The following is a 17,812-nucleotide window of genomic DNA, read 5'->3' on the forward strand; positions in this document are numbered from 1 at the left end:
GTTTTCTTTTTTTTCATATTTTCCGCGGTTTGATTTGTTTAAAACAAAACAAAATTTTTTTGGCGGCAAATGGATGACACGCTACACGATACTATACATATATATATATATTCAAACGAATTAGTGTACTGTTTACTGCTGAAATCTTTCTTTTCAATTCTTCTTTTTTTTTATTCAATCTATACATCCTACTATCTGTACTACTTATATCCATTCTATATATACTACTTAATTCAATGAGATAAACTAATTAATAATGATTATAAAAACGCCTTATCTTTTAAGATTTAAATCATTCAATGAATAATGAATAGAATATATATAGATATTTATGCTTTGAATAATATTCATGAACAGATCTGTACTTATTTTGGGGGGTTCTTTCCCCCCCTCCTTTTCTTCTCTTTCATTATACTCTTCTTAAGCAATCAATATTTTATGTTCCTCTTTTTTTCATTGATCTATTCTTTTTTTTCTTTTCTTTTTCCCCCTTAGTAACAATAATAATCATGAACAGGTCTACACTTTTTTAAAGGAGTTGTTTCCCCACTTTTTTTTCTTCTCTTTTATTATACTCTTTTAAAAGCAATCAATATTTTTTAATGATGCATCTGCTTTTTTTTCTTTTTTTCCTTTTCTTTTTCCCCCTTAGTAACAATAATATAAGTGAACAGATCTGCACTTTTTTGGGGGTTCCTTTTTTCTCTTTTATTACACTCTTCTTAAATAGTCAACATTTTATAGTGGTGCATTTATTTTTATTTTTTTGATTGATTTATTCCTTTTTTTCCTTTTCTTTTTCCCCCTATACCAACAAAATCAAATAGGATTCTATTTGAAAATTAAAAAATATAATTTGTAAAAAGACAAAAAAGAAAAGGAAAATTTTTTTTCTTCTTCTTCATTCAATCTTACCTTGGTTACATCATCATCATCATCATCATCATCATATTTTAGATTCGTATAGAATGGAATCTTGATGATTAGAATAAAAGTTAAATGATAGAAAGAAGAAGAAGAAGAAAAAAAAAATCAATATTGAAAGTTTTTTTTTATTTGTATAGTTGAATCTTTTTTTTTTCAATATTGTTTTTTTTTTAAAATTCTTTCATTCTTTTTTTTGGTTTTCACATATATATATATACTACTTAATTACTTATTTTGATGTGCACATATTGAAATACATGCATATATCATATATAGATATCATGTTATTGGTTTGTATATTTCTTCATCAGTCATTCTATATGAACAAGGAGTTCGTTCTGGCGAGACTATAATTTATGAATGACCTTTGAATGAATCTTAAATGACCTTGAAAAATGTTACCTAATCAGTAGATAGTCAGTATAGAGTAAAACTTTATTATACAAAACCAAATAATTAAAGTAGATATAACACTTCTTTTATATGATCCAAAAACTTGTCAAGGTTAGACAAAGGTTCAAAGGTCCTGGAATCGTAATGCATAAGGTAGAGGAACTCATCCATACGACTCCATAATAGTTGGTCCCTGGAGACATGATAAAATCAGGAAAACCCCACTCAGCCTCGACTATATAGGTTCATTATTGTTTGTGTGTACTCCGGTTGTGTAAATTTACTATTTTTATTATGGATATATCTCTACAATACTCATACCACTGAACAGTCAAAGCTTCAGTAACATCTGCGATTATTGCAACCGATGTCACTGATGCTTTTATTATACGGTTGGCGGCAATTATTATAATATGCCTTAGTCTCAATCTGGATCGAGCAATAGAGGTTCGTATTCTAGCAAACGTCTTCCTTCAACATATATTAGATCGAAGGACAACATCACGGTAGTCTGCACAAGGTCTATAAGTCACTGAATTACCACAATCACAAATACAGGAACTTTTTAGTAGTCTCATTTGTTGTAGCCTTTTGATTGTCAGGTCTTCTCGATAATTCTCTGTGAACCGATCAAACATGAACATCAGGTACTGAAATAGGCGCCGTGACTTTGGAATCTCTCAAACGCTTCTGATTGGCTCGTCCATAAATTATAGTCTCGCTGGAGTTCCTTTTTTTCTAATGTATGAGCTATTTATTAGTCATTCACAACGTAAGACTTTGTACGTACATCAGTTTGAGTCGCCATACCACATTAGCATAGAGGTGCAGTGGTCGATTCAAATCCCATAGCGGTAGAAGTAGTAAGAGTATAAGTAGTAATCGGAAGGATTAGGGTTTGAAGATGTTATTCAAGGAGTATAAAAAAGATAGAGATATGAAGAATTCAGAAGATTAGAATTTGGCAGAACACAAAGAGTGGATGCACCTTCACTATTGAAAATGATGTTAGAACAACGACCAAAGTCATTCTTGAAATATTTCAAGTGCTATTAGTTGTGCAAATATGATCATCAACGTGAAGTTGCTCAAACTATGGAAAGATACTTCTCTTTGATGTATCTGTAAATGAACCTGAATTAAAAAGTAGTCTTGGTGATTTGAGACCATGATGACAGAGCTCAAAGGATAACTGCTTGAAGTTAATCACTCACAAACAATCTGTAAGTAGTTTTATATATATTGGGCTCTTAATTTCAAGGCCCTACCATCAAAGACAGGAATTCATGGAGGAGAATGAGGTGTACTATTTTTAGAGTCCAAATTTACTAACCCTCTCTTCAATTTGAAGGAATACAGCATAGATAAAGGAAACGCTTTAAGGTTGTCACATTCTTTTTCATTTGGAAGTAAATCTCCCTTAGACTTTTAATTTGCAGCGTTTTGTCTAACGACTCTCAAGCTAACCTGTTTAACATCATGAAATCTAAGTGGAATAAAGCCAAGAAAGTATATTATGATATATAATCTCGAGCACCCCTTGAACATAGAATTCTTCAATAGCTTAGTGGTAGCGTTTCACGTCATAAAACTCCGATGCGTATTTAAATCTAACAAGGAATATTAGTTCTCTCGAAACTAAGGATGATCCTTTCTGACGAGTGCCAACCATTACAAAACTAATCTTCAGGGTTCTAACCCGACTTATTCAACTACTTAACACATAGATTTGAGCCTAGAATGACTTTTCTGATTGTGTTTCTTCAACTGATCTGGTGACAAACGCATTAATGTCAAAAGCTAACTTCTGATAGAAATTCACCTAAAAGTGATCAGAAATGCCTATTTGTTTGATGGCTATCAGTCATTAACAACATGAGATCTAACACCAGCATAAGTTGATATACTTTAGATCATCACAACTAGATAATTGAATTAACAGGATAAAAAATAAAGAGGTCGGACTAATAGTAATAATATCAACAGTAGTAACCTGTGGAGAAGATTTGTAGCTCAGTTGGGTGATTTTGATGGAGTTTTGTTCTCTTAGCTGGATGGTTTGGTCGTGGAGCTTTCATCGTCCTTCTGAACGACATCATCAACACAAACTTTAGGTAGAAGTTTGTCGTTCAGAAGGACGATGAAAACTCCACGACCAAACCATCCAGCTTAGAGAACAAATCTACATCCTTCTAGTTTCTAATTGTTCTCTCAACTAACCTTCATCAATGACGAGAATAAACTTCACATTCAACTGACCACTATAAATCTTTAGTCTGAAGAGAGTAAACATTAAACCAAATAAGTTAACAAACACCCATAAATAGTTTAAGTATTTTTATTAAATAAGAAGATATTAGTCAATTCAATACATTCCATATAAAGTTGTGATAAACAGCAGTCGTTTATAAATTTGCATTACTGATACATTGTGATTGGTTTCATCGACACTGTTCTGAAATGTATGAAAAGATAAAGCAGAAAAGGGTAGTTAATGAGGATGATGATGATTGAAAGAAGAATAACATTAAAATGATCATAGTTGAAATCATTAGTCAATTGAAGCTAGACCACCAGAGAAAACCTGGAAGCACTGGACGGCCATCAGGTTTTCCTTGGTGGTCTAGCTTCAATTGACTCATGCTTTCAACTATGAAAATACTGAAATCTCCACAAAAAAACCCCTTTTGATAATTAAAATGATCAGTAATATTTGTACCAGTCGTAGAGGATATTCCACCACGGATTTGATAAGTCTATATCTGAAAAGGAGAAAATTCATAGTAGATTTTATCCATTATCATTTTATGTGATTCGTCCACCAAGTATAAACTTTTTACCCAGATTTTCTGCATATAGTTATTTTATGGGTTGAAGATATAAGTCGATTGTTTAAATAGGCACAGGAAACATTGTACACAGAGGATCCACCTAGAGGGATTGGGAAACCCTGTTTCCCAACCAATGGTGAACATGGGCTCTAGGATCCTGAGGGAATCACAGCTGTATGAACCTATTCCTGGTCAACGGATACCATAAGACTTCATATGCTAAAGTTGCCCCACTGCCTTGTGAACTAGAGGCTCCGGATGAGGTCCCCTAAGAAAATCACCTGCTTCGGTTTGAGCACTACCTCAACCCTGAAAAAATCAATGATAATTACCGCTGGTCTCATTGTTATTGTGTGGCTCATATGTATTTAGTGCTCCCTTGTACCAATGTTCATGATTTCAAGTAAATAAATCATAAATAATACGCCTATTTCACTCTTTTACAGGACTCATGAGTGACAATGCAGAGCCACGACCACATCAGTGATCGAACCTAGAACTTTCAAGTCCCTATAAGTCAGTTACCAATGATTAATATGTTGAACTTCAATCAACTCATAACTTTATGTAACCATATTCCAACGATATAGGTGAGTAACTGTCTCAAGCCAGATATAACTGAACTCCACTGATCATTGGAGTCCCAAAAGAGTTCAAAGAATCACATTTCAAAATGAGTCAATAATGGGGGCATAATTACAATTACTAATGTAGGAGGTTTTTAGGACTTGTTAAATTTTAAAGTTTGGATCCTAACATTCAAAGAAACAACTAGCCAATACTTTCTGATTTTCAGTGGTTACTCAACTGAATTCAGTCAGTGATGTAAACAAATAAAATTCAACAATTTCCACAAATTTCCCATACTAACTACTTGATTGACTAAACTGATTCAGGAAGATCTGGGTTCGATTTGATGATCGAATCGTTGAAGATTGAATTATCCAACCAATATACCTTGACTTCTGAGCAAGTTAGTACCTATTTTTAATTCAATAGTAACCCAGTAGATAAAACTCTGTCGTTTGAAGTATATAGTCACCCAACTGGGTGGTAATCAATGTCATGTGTGTCAAGTCCGTCTTAGTGCTGATCGAATGCTATCGATCAAGTTGCAATGTGGCCACTAGTCTAGGTGGCTCGACACTGCGTGCACTATATATATTGGGATAAGATGGTGGTTGGAGGTGGTCAACAGGATACCATGGACCCGGGTTTCGTGCTACTTGGCACTCGTCAGCAAGGTGTACCTGTAATCTTGAGGGGACTGGTGCTCCCTGACGGATTCGATCCCATGTCACCTAGCTTCACAGTCAGAGACGTTAACACTGAGCTATTCGGGCCGCGACCGAAGTATATAGTTTTGACTCTCCAGAGGAACATCAGTATTGAACTTCACAGTTATATCCAGTTGACAGGTCCCTAGTAGGAGGACCATAATGCGTTTACTTAACTTTTGATATATCTAAATCTCATCTATGTACTTCAATTTTGTTCAGTCTTAACATACTATACTATTTTTATATAGTTGAAATCATGACTTAATTGAAGCTGGACCATCATGGAAAACCTGGAAGCACTGGACGGCCGTTTCGTCCCATTATGGGACTCCTCAGCAGTACGAATCCACGATCCCGCCTTCGTGAGATTCGAAACCAGGACCTATCAGTCTCGCGCCAGAGCACTTAAATGATAGACCACTCAGCCAGCATCCAACGGTGTTGATGTCTAACCTCAATCAATCCACTATTTTGTAAAAGAATCAAAGTATAAATTTGTAGGAAAGTATAAATCCTGTGTAGATTTGAAATCACTAATTGAGTTAATGGTGAATTATTCATTTACTTACTATACTATACTTTTACAGTAGTCAATGATTTTTCGAGATGATAGGAAAAAAAATAGCAGAGTATGCTATCGATTAACTCCGCCTGTAGCTCCTCCAGAGGCTACTGCCGATCTCAAGCCCGGATAAAGGAGAAGGGTTTGACATGGGGTTGGCGACCGCATCCTGTAGAAAACTAACTCACTAAAAAAGATGCTAACTAACGCTATCGATTGATCAATATTAAGTCGGAGCTAAATAAAATGTTGAATATCGTGGGGTCAATTTCAAAGATTATAGAGGATGTGGTTATCCTCTGACGACTAGGCTGTTATACTTAGCTTAAACTTAAGTCAATCAACTTGTAATATCCTCATTGAATGCCGTAACAGTTCATAGCAAGGATGATTCTTATTCGTAAGATTTTGTTTGTGTTTTCTTGCCTACCATCTGGTGTTCACTCACTACATAATGTAAATGTTAACACTGATATTCCTTCCTGTTCATCTAGATGATGGAGTTAAAATAAGATGCATTTCAAGAGTAGCCACTATAATTAAGTAACAATTTACATTCTAACTTACCAAAATTGTCCTAAACATTTCCATCTTTGATGATTTTGTTGTATAATAAGCTGGATAATATGTTTCATTCTGTAAAATAGACAAAATATGGATATCGTGGGTCAATTGAAGCTAGACCATCATAGAAAACCTGGAAGCACTGGACGGCCGTTTCATCCTATTATGGGACTCCTCAGCAGTGCGCATCCACGATCCTGCACTCGCGAGATTCGAACCCAGGACCTACCAGTCTCGAACCGGAGCCCTTAACTAAATTCTCAACAAAACCCCCTCTGACCAAAAAATGGATAGTTATTAAGAATTAGGGAGGCACTGTTCCATCCTACTATTAGAACTCAACAGTCCGTATTCACGAAATCACCGGGAATCGAACTCAGGATCTTCGATTTCGTAACTAGAACTTAATTACTAAACAACCAAGCCGGCATTTAATAGTATACATATCGAACTTTAATCAATTAACAATATTTTGGGATCATCTTTAGTTGCCTTCAGTGGTTGACTGTCTCATACTATACATCAATGAGCTGAATTGGTCATATCATCTTAATAGAATTCCTGGAATTACATCTCGAAACTTAACTACAATCAGTCGATGGTGTAAACGAATATAAATAATAAACGTTTAGTTCAATCACCAAGAATAACATCATGTTATACCTTGAATAAACGTTAACATTTCGTAATTCCTTAACTCCGCCTGTAGCTCCTCTGGGGGTTACTGCCGGTCCCAGGCCCGGGTAAAGGATGAGGGTTGGGCATGGGGTTAGCGACCCCATCCCGTAGAAAATCAACTCGCTAAAAAAACGCTAACCAGAAAAAATCATTCAAACCATTTAAACTCTGCCCTGGGAGTAGAAGGAATAATTATGACGTCTCATAATGAAAGCCGAGTTCCTTCGGAAGTCATGAGGCCGATGCACCTTCTTACAACCAGAGCGACAATTTTTATAGGTACATGGAATGTCCGAACAACGTGGGAGACGGAAAGAGTCTTCCAAAGTGCCGCAGAAATGAGAAAATACAACCTGGAGGTGCTTGGAATCAGCGAAACACATTGGACGCAGGTTGGACAACAACGACTAGCTTCAGGAGAAATTCTGTTATACTCCGGTCATGAAGAAGAAAATGCCCCACATACACAAGGAGTTGCATTGATGCTGTCCAGAAAAGCACAAAACGCACTTATTGGATTGGAATCTCATGGACCAAGGATCATCAAAGCCTCCTTCAAAACAAAGAGAGAGGGCATTACAATGAACGTCATCCAATGCTATGCGCCTACCAACGACTACGATGAAGACGCTAAAGACCAATTCTACGACAGGTTGCAGTCGATCTTTGAGAAGTGCCCAACCAATGACCTGACCATTCTGATGGGAGATTTCAATGCCAAGGTTGGAATGGACAACACTGGATACGAAGACGTCATGGGACAACATGGACTGGGAGAAAGGAACGAAAATGGTGAGAGATTTGCAAACCTATGTGCCTTCAATAAACTGGTCATAGGTGGCACCATATTCCCACACAAAAACATACACAAAGCCACTTGAATTTCACCGGATCACACTACACAGAATCAAATCGACCATATCTGCATCAACAAAAAGTTCAGGAGGACGATGGAGGATGTGAGAACCAGAAGAGGAGCTGATATGGCATCCGATCATCATTCGCTGGTCGCCAAGATGAAACTAAAACTCAAAAAGCACTGGACAACGGCGCGGACAACATCACAAAAGTTTAATACGGCCTTTCTTCGAGATGCTGACAAACTCAACAAATTCAACATAACCCTCAGCAACAGGTTCGAGGCCTTTCATGATCTACTCAATGGAGAGGGGACTACCATGGAGAGCAACTGGAAAGGTATCAAGGAGGCGATCGTTTCAACATGTCAAGAGGTTCTGGGCCAAAAGAAGCACCATCACAAGGAATGGATCACTGTTGGTACACTGGATAAAATTGAAGAAAGGAGGAACAAGAAGGCAGCAATCAATATCAGCCGAACAAGAGCGGAAAAAGCCAAGGCACAAGCCGAATACACAGAGGCAAACAAGCAAGTGAAGAGGATCATCAGAACCGACAAACGTAAATATGTGGAAGATTTAGCAATGACGGCGGAAAAGGCTGCAAGAGAGGGAAATATGAGACAACTGTATGATACAACAAAGAAACTTGCTGGAAATTACCGTAAGCCAGAAAGACCAGTGAAAAGCAAGGAAGGTAAAGTAATCACCGACATTGAAGAACAACGAAACAGGTGGGTAGAACACTTCAAAGAACTCTTGAATCGACCAGCTCCACTGAACCCACCCAAAATCGAAGCAGCACCCACGGACCTCCCAATCGATGTTGGCCCACCAACAATTAAAGAGATCAGCATGGCCATTAGACAAATCAAGAGCGGCAAAGCAGCGGGACCAGACAACATCCCGGCAGAGGCACTGAAAGCAAATGTAGCAGCAACTACCAAGATACTCCACATCCTCTTCAGTAAGATTTGGGATGAAGAACAAGTACCAATAGACTGGAAAAAAGGACTTCTGATCAAGATACCAAAGAAAGGCGATCTGAGCAAGTGCGACAACTACAGGGGCATCACTCTCCTCTCAATACCAGGAAAAGTCTTCAACAGAGTATTGTTAAACAGGATGAAGGATTCGGTGGACGCCCAACTTCGAGATCAACAAGCTGGATTTCGTAAGGATAGATCGTGCACAGATCAAATCGCACTCTGTGGATCATTGTGGAACAATCGATCGAATGGAATTCATCACTCTACATCAACTTCATCGACTACGAGAAGGCATTTGATAGCGTGGACAGGACGACACCATGGAGGCTTCTTCGACACTACGGCGTGCCTGAGAAGATAGTAAATATCATACGGAACTCCTATGATGGACTAAACTGCCAAATCGTTCACGGAGGACAACTCACCGACTCATTCGAGGTAAAGACTGGTGTTAGGCAAGGTTGCTTACTCTCACCCTTTCTCTTTCTCCTGGTCATCGACTGGATCATGAAGACGTCAACATCTGGAGGAAAGCACGGAATGCAGTGGACAGGCAGGATGCAGCTTGACGATTTAGACTTCGCGGATGATCTGGCTCTTCTAACACAAACGCAACAACAAATGCAGGAGAAAACGACCAGTGTAGCAGCAGCCTCAGCAGCAGTAGGTCTCAATATAAACAAAGGGAAAAGCAAGACTCTCCGATACAATACAATATGCACCAATCAAATTACACTTGATGGAGAAGCTTCGGAGGATGTGGAAACCTTTACATATCTGTGCAGCATCATTGATGAACACGGTGGATCAGATGCAGATGTGAGGGCGCGGATCGGCAAAGCAAGAGCAGCATACCTACAACTGAAAAACATCTGGAGCTCAAAACAATTGTCAACCAACACCAAGGTTAGAATTTTCATTACAAATGTGAAGACAGTTCTACTGTATGGGGCGGAGACGTGGAGAACTACGAAAGCCATCATCCAGAAGATACAAGTGTTTACCAATAGTTGTCTACGCAAGATACTTCGGATCAGATGGCCAAACACTATCAGCAACAAGTTACTGTGGGAGACAACAAACCAGATTCCAGTGGAAGAAGAAATCAGGAAGAAGCTCTGGAAGTGGATTGGGCACACCTTGAGGAAATCACCCAACTGCGTCACAAGACAAGCCCTCACATGGAATCCTGAAGGTCAAAGGAGAAGAGGAAGACCAAAAAACACATTACGCCGAGAAATAGAGACAGATATGAGAAGAATGAACAAAAACTGGATAGAACTAGAAAAGAAAGCCCAGGACAGAGTGGGTTGGAGAATGCTGGTCGGCGGCCTATGCTCCATTGGGAGTAACAGGCGTAAGTAAGTAAGTAAGTTTCGTAATTCCCTGTAAGAATATCTTCCTAATTCATAATGATGATTATTGAGGTATAGAATGACAGGGCATAATTCAAAAAATGTTCCTCTCTATTTCGATATCATAAAAGAGTAATTAAGTAAGTAAGTATTTATGAAAAGCATCGATTGAACATGGATAACTTATCAAGGTTTATATCAGAAGTGGCTTTGTGAATATTATGGTAATTTTAATAGTTGAGATCATGAGTCATTTGAAGCTGGATCACCATGGAAAAACTGGAAGCACTGGACGGCCGTTTTGTCTTATTGTGGAACTCCTCAGCAGTGCGCATTCACGATCCCGCCCCGTGAGATTCGAACGAAAGACTCATCTGTCCCGCGCGCGAGCGCTTAACTTCTAGACCATTGAACCGGCATTCAACAGTGTTAATGTCTAGTGAGAAGCAGTGACCAATAGAGTTCAACGAGATCTGTTGTAAGATAGTAACTCACTGAAGACATTGGTGGATGTGTCGCTCAATTTCGTGGATCGGTTGAAGTTACACGTTAACACCGTTGAGTTCCGGCCGGCTTAGTGGTCTAAAGATTAAGCACTCGCACTCGAGACTGATAGCTTCTGGGTTCGAGTCTCGTGAGGCGGGATCATGGATGAGCACTGCTGAGGAGTACCACAAGAAGACGAAACGACCGTTCAATGCTTCCAGGTTTTCCATGGTGATCCAGCTTCAATTGATTCATGACCTTAACTATTAAAATTACTATAATATCTACAACCCCCCCCTCTTCTGATATTACTTTGATATGCCTAAATTATCAAGTTTGATTTATTCCTCCTTCTATACTTTGTATAATAACTAAACCAAACCAAATTAGAATAAAGTTTATTCCTTTAGGGGGTTTTAGTTCAAAAAAAAGAAGATGAATTACCTTGGCAGAATAATATACTACACCTTAAATCCTACACCTAATGGAACTTCTATCATTACCATGTGTATTAAAAAATGGAAAGCAATCATAATGGACTAATGTCAATATTCATGTCATACTTTAAAATCATAATGTTTTTTTCATAGTGGAGATCATGAGTCAATTGAAGCTACATCACCATGGAAGCACTGGACGACCATTTCGTCCTATTGTGGGACTCCTCGGTAGTGCATATCCACGATCCCGCCTCACGAGATTCAAACCCATGACCTACAAGTCTCGCGTCAGAGCACTTAACATCTAGACCACTGAACTTGCCGGCATCCAACGGTATTAATGTCTAACTTCAACCAATCCATGAAGTTGAGCAACTATGAAAAATACTGAAATCTCCACAATTCCCCTTCTGATCATAATATTTACCGAGAATATTCTAGATGACAGATTATTTAATTGAAACAATATTGATAGATAAACTGATGAACACTGTTTCAGTAATACACAATGTCAAATAATAAGACAACATTGCCGGATACTAGACCAAGTCAAACAGGAGAGTTGGGCATGAGGTCAATAATATCATCCCGTAGAAAACAACATTGCTAAAAAGACGTTAACCAGAATAAACAAATGAAACCATTTAAACTCTGTCCTCTGAGTGGAAGGATTTTCGTTCAGAAGAATGCAATGGACAGTTTGGATGTAACTAGATGATTTGAAATTTGCAGATGACCGAGCTCTTCTATGCCATATACACCAACAAATGAAGACAGCCAGTGTATCAGCAATCTTTGCATCAGTAGGCCTCAATATAAACATGTGATACAACATGATTCTCGAATACAACACAGAGAAAACTAACCCAATCACACTTCATGGAGAAGTTCTGGAATAGGTGAAGACTTTCACGTACCTGAGTAACATCATCGATAAACAAGGAAGATTTGATGCGAACGTAAAGGCGAGGGTTAACAAACTAACAGCAGCATTCCTACAGTCAAACAACATATGGAACTCAAACCAACTCTCAACCAATATCCAACTCACAATCTTCAATACGAAAGCCAACACAGTTAATTCTACTGTATGGAGCTGAATATTGGAAAACTACCACAACCATCATCAAAATGGTTCAAGTATTTATATACAATTATCTACTCAAGATACTCCATATCCTTTGGTTGGATACCATCAGCGATAGCCTACTGTGGGAGAGGACAAACCAGCTTTGATCTGAAGAGGAAATTAGGGAAAGGCGCTGGAAGTGGATAGGACATATATTACGGAAATCACCAAACTGCATCATGAGGCAACAGTTAGTATGGAATCCTAGAGTATAACGGAAAATGAGTAAACCAAGCAACATATTGCATTGGAAATGGGAGGCAGACCTCAAAAGGATGAGAAGAGCAGCTAGATACAACTAGGAAGGAATACGTGGGACAGATTTGGATGGAGAATGCTGGTGAGCGCCTTATGCTCCTAAAGGAGGGATAACAGACGTGAGCAAGTAAATATACCACACAGGTCGATTAGAAAGCTAGTATCTCAAGTTTCCAATACCTAAAACTAATGGGAACAGATATTTAATACTTTCTTATTCTTTATACATTGTCAAATTATTTTTCTTCATATTATGTGAAACAAGAGTATTTTCAAGTTATGAGTAATTTTCATCACAAGATTGACATCAGCTGGAGCACTATAGTCAATCAGCAAACACTGAATAGACAGTTTTTTTCTTACCAGTATGAGGCTTGTCAACCGTACGCAACCATAACCACGCCGAGGTTTGAACCCAAGATATTTAGTTACGGACTCAAGTCCTTAGCCCTTAAACCACTAAATTAACGTTTAGGTGTTCACATGTTTACATTTATAATGTTCTCTGCCCCCAAATGTCCTGGTACGGCAGAAAGTGGGGAGAGTCAGCTCTCCCTCTCTAAACGCTCTCACATAGCTACACGTATATAGCATCTGTTAGGGAAGTCTTACTCTCACTGTCTTCTCGCACCACGGGTGTTGTTTACGAAATCGAGAGGACGAAAAACGAATGTCTGGTGCTTTAACCGGGTTGGTGGACACGGAAAGTCCACCAAAGGGAGTTGCAAAACCCTGATTTCAAACCGATGGTGCACATGGGCTTCAGTATCCTGAGGGAACAAATGGCGTATGAATCAGTCGTCGGTCACCAGCTGCCATGTGATTGCATCTCCCCACGATGCTCCACTGCCTTATGGATAAGACCTTTAGGTCTAAGGTTCGGGGTGTGGTCCCCTAAGAAAACCACCTGCTTCAGTTTGGGCACCTGGACAGTATCACAACCATCACACAAATCTCATTTGATTTGTGTGTCGCACATGTATACGGTTCCCCTTTGTACAAATATTTGTGTTCAAATAAATAGGTGACGTCCCTGACTAATGTCAGATCATGAAGAACAACTGCCAATCAATTCAACAAATCACCACAACATCCTCGGAATAAATATCCTTTGAATAATTCAACATCTGATTCTTGTTATTTTCTTACTTTGACGATGGTGAAGTTTGTATTAATTCATTGAATCCAATTGATATTGGCTTTCCTTGTAAACTTTGTATGAAAGAAATTGAAGATAATTCATTGATAGAAGATCCATTAATCAGTACTGGTTTACCTAATCCATTTAATAAATAGATTATTCGAGCTAAGATGTCAGATGAGATAGATTCCTAAATAAGAAAAACAAAAGAAGATTATCATTAGTATGGGAGGGTTTATGTTACAAACAGACCTTAAATAGACAATCAATGGTAACCAGAAACGATTGTATGGCTATATCTTTCCAGTATGAGATTTCTTAATCAGATAATGAACCCAGGACTTGTTAGGTTTCGTATCCGGTGCTTACCCTTCAGACTACTGACCTTGTATTGTATGGTTTACATTTCCAACTTCAACCAAATTCATGATGTTTCTCAATCATTCTCTAATGTCTTGCTTACTTACTTACTTACGCTTTTTACCTCCAGTTGAGCATAGGCCGCCGACCAGCATTCTCCAACCCACTCTGTCCTGAGTCTTCCTTCCTAGTTCTATCCAATTGTTGTTCTTTCTTATCATATTTGTTTCCATTTCTCGGCGTAATTTTTTCTTTGGTTTTCCTCTTCTCCTTTGGCCTTCAGGATTCCATGTGAGGGCTTGTCTTGTGACGCAGTTGGGTGACTTCCTAAATGTGTGTCCCATCCACTTCCAGAGCTTCTTCCTGATTTCTTCTTCCACTGGAATCTGGTTTGTTCTCTCCCACAGTAGGTTGTTGGTGATAGTGTCTAGCCAACTGATTCGAAGTATTTTGCGTAGACAACTATTGGTAAACACTTGTATCTTCTGGATGATGGCTTTCGTAGTTCTCCAAGTTTTCACCCCATACAGTGGAACTGCCTTGTCATTTGTATCGAAAATTCTGACTTTCGTGTTGGTTGACAGTTGTTTTGAGTTCCAGATGTTCCTGTTGTTGCTTTTGCGATCCATGCCTTCACATCTGCATCAGATCCACCGTGTTCATCAATGATGCTCCACCTGGAACCCGTCTAGGGGCTACTACCGTTCCCAAACCCAGATAAAAGAGGAGGGCTGAGCATGGGGTTAGCGACCTCATCCCGTAGAAAACTAACTCGCCAAGAAAATAATTCAAACTAGACTACAATCAGGAAACTTTAATTCACTTAATAACCCTGACTGTTTTTATATGAGTGTAAGTGTGTACCCGCTACCTTCAATGCGTGTCATTTTTACTTCACTCACTGATATTTGCTCATGTGCTTATAGCTTTCTGACTTACGCCATTAGTTAATAAAACTGTGGTTGTCACTTCTCTTTGCCTTCTGATTTTATATACACCGTTAAGATTTGTACTTATAACGGCTAATCGAGGTGAATAATTAAGGAAGCACGACCACTAAAAACTTAGAGATATGTTTATTTTCAGAAGGGGTTTTGCAGAGATTTCAGTATTTTCATAGTTGAAAGCGTAAGTCAATTAAAGCTAGACCATCAAGGAAAATCTGGAAGCACTGGACGGCCGTTTCGCCATATCGTGGGACTCCTCAGCAATGCATATCCATGATTCCGCCTCACGAGATTCAAACCCAGGACCTACAAATCTCGCGCGTGAGCGCCTGACCTATAGACCACTGAGCCGGCATTCAATGGTGTTAATGTCTAACTTCAACCAATCCACGAAGTTGAGCAGCCATTCACCAATTGTCTTCAGTGACTTGATATCTCTACAACAGATTTGTCTGAACTCCACTGGTCACTGCTTCTCGCTAAAACTCCATGAAATATCTCTTGAAGTCATTCACTAGTGAGCATAAGATTATTATAATCAGAAGGGGGGAGAGTTAGTGGAGATTTCAACACTTTCATAGTTAAAATCATGAGTCAATTAAAGCTAGATCACTATCAATAGGATGAAACGGCCCTCCAATGCTTCCAGGTTTTCTTTGGTGATCTAGCTTCAATTAAACAATTAGAACTTACATTTTTCATTTGATAATTAGATCCATTCCATAAATAAATAAGATCTGGTTCATATTCATAAATGATTGGTAAAAATATATAATATAATATAAATAATAGATCAATCATCATTGTATCATGATCATCATCATTCATGATTTGTGATCGTAATTTCTGATCTGTACAATCGATTGCTTCATCATTGATGTTGTCAGTTGGAAGAGGAATCTTAAGCCAAACTATATTATCTATCTTATTTTGATGATTAGATTCAGGATCATAAGTATGATATAGGTCTTTAGCACGTAATTGATTCGGTTCGGTTAATAATTGACTTGCCAATTTACCATAATAAATTGAACAATAAACTAAACTGTAAGTTAAAAAAAAATTAAAAAAAAATTGGTAAGTTAGATCGATTTTAAAACATTTGGAATCTTTCCACTTAGCTACTGAGTCTTCATAGCCACTTGCTTATGCAATAGGTTGAAGTTTGAATTCACTTAGTATTGTTTGTTTGAATCTTCCCATTGATGTGTTAGGACTGCAACTGGTCATTCTCTTATTGACATATGTGCATCCTGTACGAACTATCTCGATATTCCCTGAAGTCGCAAGCTTTATAAGCAAAGATGGATAGTGGCTAGCAGTGGAATCCAGGACACGGGTTTATTCTTATTTGGGACTCGTCAGCTGGATGTACCTGCACCGCAGAGTTGGTGATCACTAGCAGACTCAAATCTAGTACAGCTCTCTTCAAACACCATCATGTTATCCATTTAGCTACTGAGTTCTGATATCCACTTGATGGTGCAATGGGGCAACTATTAGGAATTTTTTAGTGTAGGATACTAGACAAGAATTTCTGTCTATTTTTGTAACATTTCAACAGTTCTTAACCTTAATCCCACTAGTAAACGAATCGAAGATCGAGGAGAGAAATTCATCAATGTGAACTAGTAAGGAGTTTTTGATGTAGGTTTGTTCTCTGAGCTGGATGGACTTCTACCCGAAGTTTGTGCTAATGATGTCGTTCAGAAGAATGATGAAAGCTCCACGACCAAACCATCCAGCTCAGAGAACAAACTTACATCAAAATCAAACACCTGAGCTACAAATCTTCTCAACTAGTAAGCAGTCTCTAACTTGAATGAGTTAAATGTCTTTATATGTTTTTTTTTGGCATTACATTTCCCCCCCCCCTATTATTAATCAATAATCAATAAAGGTATAATATGATTGAACTTACCAACCTATCTAGGATCAAAATTGGAAATGTGCGGGGGTATTAAGAAAATCAATAATCAAAGAATAATGGCAAAGTTATAATTTTCATAGTTGAAACCATGGGTCAGTTGAATCTAGATCACCATGGAAGACCTGGAAGCACTGGAGAGTAGTTTCGCTCTATTATGGGTCTCCTCAGCAGTGCGCATCCCCGATCCCGCACTTGCGAGATTCAAACCCAAGGCCTACTAGACTCGAGCCGAAGCCCTTAACCAACAGACCACTGATTCGGCAGGCATCCAACGGTGTTATAATTATCAATATTATTCATTAAAGCAAAACAGATAAGCATATAAACTTTTAATAATCACTCGTTAACCAACGTTGCATTTAAATATAGTTTTGAAGATTAGCAAATATCAGAATTGAAACTGGATTATGAATACCTCGATATTTAAGAGGAAATTATGGGATACAATGAACAGCTTGCAATCAATTAGAAGATTTGGATTCAACAGATGATATAACACACTCCAGATCATACACATCAACAAATTCAAATGAAGATAACTAGTATAGCAACAGTCTATGTATCAATGAAAATATCAACATACACAGAGGGAAAACCAACATCCTCGAATACAACACAGTGAACACCAAACCAATCACACTTGATGGACAAACTCTAGAGGATGTGGAATTCTTCATTCACCTGA

This window comes from Schistosoma mansoni, assembly GCF_000237925.1.
Source record: "Schistosoma mansoni, WGS project CABG00000000 data, chromosome 3 unplaced supercontig 0083, strain Puerto Rico, whole genome shotgun sequence".
In the NCBI taxonomy this organism is placed as follows: domain Eukaryota; kingdom Metazoa; phylum Platyhelminthes; class Trematoda; order Strigeidida; family Schistosomatidae; genus Schistosoma; species Schistosoma mansoni.